This window comes from Aethina tumida, chromosome 1, assembly GCF_024364675.1.
Source record: "Aethina tumida isolate Nest 87 chromosome 1, icAetTumi1.1, whole genome shotgun sequence".
NCBI classification, from domain to species: domain Eukaryota; kingdom Metazoa; phylum Arthropoda; class Insecta; order Coleoptera; family Nitidulidae; genus Aethina; species Aethina tumida.
In genome coordinates this window covers 6913521-6923264 of record NC_065435.1, presented here as the reverse complement: position 1 = coordinate 6923264, position 9744 = coordinate 6913521, and positions in this window count along the sequence as shown.

Here is a 9744-nt window from a genome sequence, read left to right as displayed (position 1 = left end):
TACTTTATTGAATAAAGGTTATTTTAAAGATAAACATTAAAAACTTCTTACTAAGTTCAAAAATAGTGAAGCTAAATATTTCACCAATACTTTAAAACCCTATGAAGTAATTGGAAGAATTGCCATTCTCTTCTTCTGTTATTATTTCTCGTCCACGGTCTATAAATAGTAACTTGGTTTTCAATTGGAAAATTAATCCGTTATTTACATTATTAATTATAATACGAGTAGTGTAGATAAGGGTCAGAGAGATCAATCTTCCAATGCGTCTACCAAAACTAATAAATAGTGTCCGATAAAGTTTTTATCATTCAACAAATTCGTCTGGCATTCAAGGTTTCAAAAGCCTTTTATGATTAAACAATGATTTGCCAACCAAAAGTGGCCACTTATTGTGGGTATTTATTTTTATAAACGTAAACAATAATTTTCGAAAAAATTAAATTTGTAGAATTTGGTACCAAGTCACCACCCAAAAAAACCTCCTAATTGATCATTCCCAGTGCACTTACGTACTTTAAGATCATCAATCAATAAAAAAAAATAGGTTTCATTAAATTTTTTTGCTTTTGTGACTTTTTGATTTAGAAGTCAGGTAAAAAAGTTTATTTAAAACATGTGGTTCACCTTATCATGACTTTTGCTGATGCAAAAGACCATTTTGTGCAAGGTCACTTTTCGAAGTGCCTCTCTAATAATTCGGATACATTTTCGATTCGAGTGCGTCACAAAAGATTAAGCGATTACTATTGTAAATTCGTCTTACCTGATAATACCGGTTAAAACAAATGTGTTATTCAAATTCAGGTGGTTCCTTCGCCTCCAGTTTTATGGAGTTTTCGAAACGAAAAAATTGATATTGAATTCAATTTTTTTGACTGACGTAATCGTAAATAATTCTTCGTTCATTAAAATGAGGCAATTTCGGAATTTTTGCCGAAGTCAAGGACGCCAGTTTTTCCAGATCATAAAATTTGAATTTCTAATAAGCCATAAGCACGTATTTTGTTGTTGAGGAAATTTCTTTTTGGGCAAAAAAATCCACGTGCGTGTTTCGGTTTTAGGTTTGGCTTTGGCTTAAGACAAAGATGGTAATTGAAGTCAGTTCTTGAAGTTCAAGTTGTGCAATTGCTGTGTATCATTGCATGATAAAAACATTTTGTAATAGTATTTTGACAATTGATATTGTAATTTGTCTTTGAATAATAATAACTGTTACATCACTTACTGTTAGCAATGGCCAGTTTTGCATCAAAACAATGTTTTACATTTTAAATCGATTATAATAAACAATAATCACGGTGCTATAAATACATTTGTGGCCAAAGAAATAGCACATTAACATCTTAATGCTAATTAGGAAAGGCACACCCCTAATTAAATTCAAAGTGTTTTATATTTTGTTTAAAATAATCACACAACATTCTTTCTGCCATTGTTCATCTTGTATTTACATCAAAATAATTTCTACTTAAATCAAATCTTATACAAATTAAATGAGAAATCAGTATGGTCACAGAAATTTTGATATTTTGTTCGGTATCATTATATTTTTCATGATGTCTCTATTTATGAAACGGTCTATTTTACCTATAATTTTCTGTACTGGTCCTATACCATGCCAAAAAAAGGAACCCCAAACCATAACGTTTCCTCCAACGTGTTTCAAAGTTTTTGGACTATATTTAGGGTCCAAACTTTTATTTGGAGGATGACCAACGTATTGTTTACCATCTGATCATATTCTATTGAATTGGATTCACCATTCCAAAGTACTCTTCAACAAAATTCTGGAGAATAATTAATATATTTTTTAAATTTTCTTTACTGAAATACTGCTGAGAATAAGTTCTTATTATTAAGGGTGGGTTAAATAGTGGCACAAAATGTAAATATATTTGAATGTGCCATTTCTTTGGCCAACCAAATCAGACTAATATATTCACCACTGAACTTAACGATCTTAAGGAAACAATCGAACGAATATGTTAATTTTAAAGTGCAACTTTGTCAGACTTTTATCGGATGTCATGAATATTTATCGTTTATTTCCAAACGTTGCCTCCACAATCAGTTTCTTTTGTCCAAGAACCAGTTTAAATGGCCAAAATTGGACCAAGAATGGACTTTTATCATTTTTAATTGCACCAGTATCAGATATGCAGCAAACTTTATGATGTTTATGTTGTAAAGAGGTTAAAGGTGAACTTATAATATCACAGATAAAATCTAATCTTGTGGTCATGTACATTCCTTATTTAATTATAATAATAATATGTAAGTAGGTAGGTTCATTTAACGCAACATCTACAAAAATGCCAATAAATTAATTTAAATAAAGGCCATTGTTATTGTTAGTGTAGTTTTAATTGTTTTAAAACAAATGCCGAGACCTTCGTAGCATAAGTAGGCAATATTTTTATCAAATTAAATTTCGTATTCGAATTCAAAACATTAAAACAGTTTATTAACACCGTCACAATGAAATTTGTACACAACGAAAATACCAATTAATATGATAATCGTTTGGAAATTTAACTCGCAATTAAATGTATATATAACAAATTGTAATGACATGCCAAACTTACGGCACCTTTAATTAGTGTGAATCGATTCCACTAGAAATATTCCACTGGGCCTTTAATCACTTAAGCGATTACGGATTGATTTAATATTTCATTTCCATCATTAATGTTACAATTCCTATTTAGGAAAGTTCTGCGGTGTAAAATTTCCGATGCATACCCTAAACTGTACGTTGGAATTTCTGATAACAACAAAAATTGTTCTGCTTTTGGTTGGCATGCAAATTATAAGTTTTTAAAATTTTATAATAATTTACTGATAATATTTCAAATTTATTATAAAATTTGTAAAACAATTTAAATTAATTAAGGATATAATGCAATTATTAAAATAATTTTATTTTGTGATAAAAATAGTGAATTTCTCCGATTTTCATGGTTGAATAATTTAACTGATTATTATATTATTTGTTATTAAAATTTATTATAAAGTTCAGTAAAAATGAAAATCATTTAATTCAGATAAAGATATAAACTAATATCAAATATAAAACAAATTTCTTTTATGATAAAAACTGTGATATTCTCTTATTTCTTGTACATTTAAAATTATAACATCTTGATGGTTGAATAACTAAATCGACAATTATTATTTACTATTAATTTTTTTTTGACTTTAGTAAAAATTAAAATAATTTAATTTCAAAAAATATATATTTTCCAATTATTAAATATTAAATCAATTTATTTTATAATAAAAGTAATGAATTTCTCTCATTTCTGTACAGTTGAAATTATAACAATTTTGATGATTGAATAACGTAATTGTAAAAGTAAAAATTAATATCATTTAAAACAAATAAAGATATAAAATAATATTAAATAAAAAACAAATTTATTTTATGATAAAAACTGTGATATTCTCTTATTTATTGTACAATTAAAATCATAACGATTTTGATGATTGAGTACTATTAAAATTTGTTACAGATTGATTGTAAAAATTATAATGATTTAATTCCAAATAAAAATATTTTCCAATTATTAAATATTAAAGAAATTTATTTTATAATAAAAGTAATGAATTTCTCCCATTTCTGTAGAATTGAAATTATAACCATTTTGATGATTGAATAACGTAAATGATTATTATTATTTCTTATTAAAATTTATTATAAAGGTCAGTAGATTTAATTCAGATAAAGATACAAAATAATATTAAAGATAAAACAAATTTATTTTATGATAAAAACTGTGTTATTCTCTTATTTATTCTACAATTAAAGTTATAACGATTTTGATGATTGAATAACTAAATCGATTGTTACTATTTATTATTAAAATTGGTTATAGACTTTAGTAGAAACTAAAATTATTTAATTGCAAATAAAAATTCCAATTATTAAATATTAAAGAAATTTATTTTATAATAAAAGTAATGAATTTCTCCCATTTCTATACAGTTGATTCATTTTGATGATTCAATAACGTAATTGATTATTATTATTTCTTATTAAAATATATTGTAATAGTCAGAAAAAATGAAAATCATTCAGATAAATATATAGAATAATATTAAATATAAAACAAATTTATTTTATGATCAGAACTGTGATATTCCTTTATTTCTTGTACATTTAAAATTATAACGATTTTGATGGTTGAATAACTAAAACGATAGTTATTATTTACTATTAAAATTTGTTATAGACTTTAGTAAATATTAAAATAATTTAATTCCAAATAAAAATATTTTTCAATTATTAAATATTAAAGACATTTTTTTGTGATAAAGTTCAGTAAAAATGAAAATCATTTAATACAGATAAAGATATAAAATACTATTAAATATAAAACAATTTTAGTTTAGCATGATCAAACTAGTAAATTTCTCTCACTTTTTTTACAATTGGGATCATAACTATTATGATGGTTGTATAACTAATATGATTGTTATTATTTACTATGCAAGTTAATGAAATCTGGTTTTGTAAAAGTTCATTCACATTTTTAAGCTTTTTGTTGAACATTTTTTCTTTCCCCTTATTATAAAATACTTACTACGAATTACATAAAAGCATTTCAATTTAAATAGGTTTATATAACGTATAATTTGGTAACAGTGAAAATAAATGAATCTGTACAAAAATTATTAACGTTTTTCTAACAACATCAGAGAAATCAAAGCAAAACAAAAACAAGTTCCATAAAGTATTGAATAAATGAAATATGATTGATTGAAAGGTATTAATTAAATCGATAATTTTTCCGTATTTCACAACAGGTGCTGATGGTGAGGGTCACGAAAAATTGCTCACATACTCTTATAATTTTCACAGTCTCATAAATCATTGGCCTTTAACATTGTCATATTCGTTAAGGTCATCCAGTTAGATACAAAGGTTAGTTTTTATTGTCTTTAATAAAATTAAAAGCAGTACCACGGTGGAGTATAGCAAGGAATTTTTTTCGCTTATAATAAAAACTGTTTTGTGTACAATGTTATGTACATAAAATACGTGGTGGTACTTTTTGTTGTCCTGCAATTCTATATAAACAATAATTAAAGTTTCGTCAAAGTATATAATTAAAATTATTTACAATTAATTTTAAGTTGTTAGCAACATAAAAGTTAACAATTAGTTTACATATTTTTTTTCTGGTCTGTTTTGGTTTGGTTTTATTACGTGAATCTGGTGATTCCATCAAACAAATTCGGTTTATTAGTTGTTCAAATAAATCAAGGTGAATCGAGGTGGAAGATAAACAGTAAAGTACCAAATATTGACCTTCCAAACACACAATTTCTTTATGTTGCCAATTTTGTTTATTGTTTTTTATTTATTCAACAACTAGTATTCGTTTTTTTATTTTAATTATATTCAGTATAATTTAAATTAATTAGTAGCTCTAGAATGTTTTAATTGGGGAATATTTGATAAGATGCGTAGAACGACTTTTTTATTGTCGACGAAAGAATTTAGAGAACTTTTTGTTTCATAAATAGGTGGTCAAAATTTGGGAGCAGTTAAAACACCTTCAATAAAGTCGAAAACCTAAATAAGTTTTTTTTTAAAGAGTCTTTTTAAGAAAATACAGCCCCTCAAATTTAAATTTAAAAAATGTTGTTTTCCTCTCATATTTCCGTAACTTTTGATCCAATCGTGTTTAAATTTGGTATGTGGGTTTTTAAATGTGGATAATTTAGAAAACAAATGTTTTCTTGATTAATTTGGATTAACACAGTCGTTATTGAGAAATTTCAATTTAATGTTTGAAGAAAATTAAAATGAACATTAAAACTGAAATATCTAAATATTTTTTTCTAAAGTTTCTCCTGTTTTTAACTCATATTTCCGTAACATTTGATACAATCGTGATTAAATTTGATAATGTATTATTTTAAAATATGTACCTACAGTTCAATTTAATAATTTTTTTTTCATTGTACCACAGTAGTGTAGATTCTGGGATGTGCTCCTCTTTTCTCACCCTATTTTCCTTACCATTGAATATTTTTTAAAACTATTAAGTTTCTCATATTCTTGGCACAATTTAGAACAAAAAAGTACTCTTGATTAATGTTGATTATCACAGCCATTCTTAAGATATTACAGCTTTAATGTTTGAACAATATCAAAATGAACTGTAAAAGACAAATATCTTAAAAACCACTGTGATAATCGAAATTAATGAAGAGTACCTTTTTTCTTCCTAATTGTGCATATAATATGAATAGCTTAACAATTTTAAAAAATATTCAATGGCGTCGGAAATAGGGCGAGAAAAAAAGTTCAAAATCCCCAGAATCTACGCCACTGTAACAATATGGAAAAAGTTTATTATATTGAATTGTAGAGATGTATTTTAGGATAATACATACCAAATTTAAACACGATTGTACCAAAGACTACGGAGATATGAGAAAAACAATTTTTAAAATTTAAATTTGGGGGGCTGTATTTTTTTCAGTATAAACTTTTATGACTATGGGATGTTCTAACTGCCCCCAAATACCTTATGTAGTTAACCACAAATCTAATGTATATTATAGTAAAAAATCAATTTTTAAATTAAAGTGTATCACACTCTTTGCACAATTAGTGCACACTTACTAAGATTATTATCGATAACATTCGCACAAATCATGATGATCATGAGGGCCGCCATCCACGATATCGATGTCCAGACAAACATTTAATTGTTTCGATTATTGTTTATCTTTGATCCGCCGTGTTTTTCCATTCTTCCTACTTACAATGGAAAAAACTTGCATTTCATTTATTGACATTAACCATTCGTTGACGTGATCGTAATGAATTCACTGACGTTGGGTCGTGTATCTATTAGTTTTGTTTGTCGGTTCGATTTTTTTCTCTTTCGATATTTTTACGAACCGTTAAAACGGACACGCAGTTTTATTTCCACCGGGCACGTCGACCTTCGCGTCGCGGGGCAATTTTTTATTGTAATTTTTCTGCAGATCAGCCACATATTATTTATTCCGCAACTAGTTCTACAAAATTGTTCGTTTCAGCCTTGTAAATTGCATTTTTTCGTCTCAATAGTTAATGGTGTTTCTTTTTAAGGAAGCTACGTTTGTTTACAGTGAAAAAATCATTCATTTCATTGTTTACATTAGTTAGAATTAATTGTTGTTTACATTTAAATTAATGCTGGTGACAAAACGAGGTTTATTGCATTTTAAACTGGCCTCAGTTGTGGAAATTTGAAGTTGCCTAGAAATCTGATACGAGTAATCCAATGAGGATTTTTTAAAGCTGACTTATCAAGATAATGTATTATGGTATATTACATTAATCTTATCAAATTATCAGTATTACTAATAAATAGTGATGTTTCATATGTAAGTTATAAATTGAAACATTTTTTTGGTAAATCCCAAAGGTATAATTTGTATGTTAAACACGTATAATTTTCTACTTGGCGTACCACAAAATTTTATGGTTTCAAAGTACCAAAATAAATTAACGTATTTAGTGGTTCTTAAAAAGAGAATTACTGTCCAAAGATGAGTTGCAGAACATATTTAAATTGATATGTATATCCTGTTGGTAACAAAAAAGTTAATAAATAAATCATGCATATTTACAACTTTGAAGTTTGAAACTTAGATGAAAATTTGAATAAAATGTTGTTAAGAAATTTAACTAAATTGTGATAAGGTTTCTTAAAAACAGTCTTGAAATTGTTGTTGTTTTTTTGTAGTTCAAGTTTAAATACAATGTCAAAACAATTTTTTTAAATTAGTGTAACTTTAATGGAGAAATTGGTTCTATTAAATTTAAAAATAATAATAATAATAAGGTATTTAATTTAACGGTCTAATTAATTGTAAATGTGGAGAGTACCATTAATTTTTTAATTTTCCAGAATTGTAAATAAATGAATCATTTTACAGATGTATGTTATCACTAATAATGAAATATTATTGCAAAATAAAAATAATATTATTTAGATTTTTAATGTTATCTGATTAATTTAGCTTTAATAATAAATATTAATGTTTTCAATACTAGGTACTGGGAAAAGTACTTTATAGTTTTGGCTCATGACTTATTTGAATAAATTTTATTTAAACATTTATGTATTCAATTTTATATACTTTATAAATATTTAAGAAGGCTTTCGTGAGGGATTGGAATTATATATGTTCAACCAAAAATATGGTACTTCACTATTCCTCGTAAAAAAAATACATTTATTCTTATTCTTATTCATCTTTGAATAAATTTGATCCCTTAATTTATATATTTATTTATCCTTCAATTATTGTTTTCCTGTACAAAATAAGGTTTCTTAGGCATGAGCATATGTTTGTAAAAAGTCTTCTAAAAATGAGGTCAAAGAGATCAAAGAGCAAATCCTTCTGTGATTTAAAAAAAATGAGTTTCTAGATATACAGTAGTGGCCATAATTATAGCAATTTACTAAAAACATATGAGTTATTTGATGATATAATATTTATTGTTTTTTCTAGTCTAGTGAAAGTCCAGTTTTGACTTCAACAGTGACGAGTCTAAATTTAATTTATAAAAATATGATGGCTCTGCTCATGTTAAATATCCTACAGGATCAAAACTATCCAAAAAATTTGTTATACCCACAGTTAAACATGGTGGTAATTCAATTATGTTATGGGGATTCCTCAATTCTTCTGGTGTAGGCCTCCTTAGACTAACTTACGTTCAGGGATATATTAAACAACAATTTGGTTCCATATATTGAAGAAATGATGCTCTTAGTTAACGTGAAAACGATCCCAAACATAACATAACATCCCTTTAAAAATTAAAGTTGCTATAGTTATGTACAGCTCGATTCAAAAAAATATATGTAATAGTTTAGAGAATGAGAATATATTAGTTTTTATAATATTTTAACAATTCACATTAAATGAAAGTGTTATGGCCAAAATATTTAACATTTTAAAAAGTTCCTATAATTATGTCCACTACTGTAATGTATGATGAGATAATATTATTCCATCGATTTGTGAAATGATAAACTACTGATCACAAATTGGCCAAGTACATGAAAAATTTACTCAAAGACTATTTTTTTAGTCACTAAAATGTTAAATAGGAAGTTCAGACATTTCTCCATGTGTCCATTAATTATTTTTTTACCTAATAAACGGTTTAATTCTGAAGGGGAGGTCAAAACTGAGGTTGATCATTTCTTCAATTCCAAGAACTCGAATCATGTAAAACATTGGCAGAAAAGTGTCCATTATAATTGTGATAATTTTGTTGCATAAAAGTTGTTTATATAATAAATAATAATTTTAAAGTTCAACATTAAAAAACGTAAATTACTTAATACAAAATATATTCTAAGGAACAGTGAGTAATCATAAATGTAACTGTAAATCAAGATATAAAGGTATTTTAACATATTACAATTTATCAAAGTAGTTTGTCTTAGTAATTGCGAGGTTTCCCTGCAGTTACGTTCTTTACATCTAATTTGTGGTTTTTACCACATTTTGCCTGTCTCTAATCTAGAATTTGTTCCTCATATTATGTCACACAGTTCTTGGAAATTTTCATTATCACCAAGAAAAAAAATACTTCTGTATTTACAAAACAAACATTAGAATCGAATGTTTTTCCACCTTGCACTATACACAATTGCCCATTAAATTACTAGACAAATGTTTAAGTCGTATACGTCAATTTGTCTGACAATATTTGCC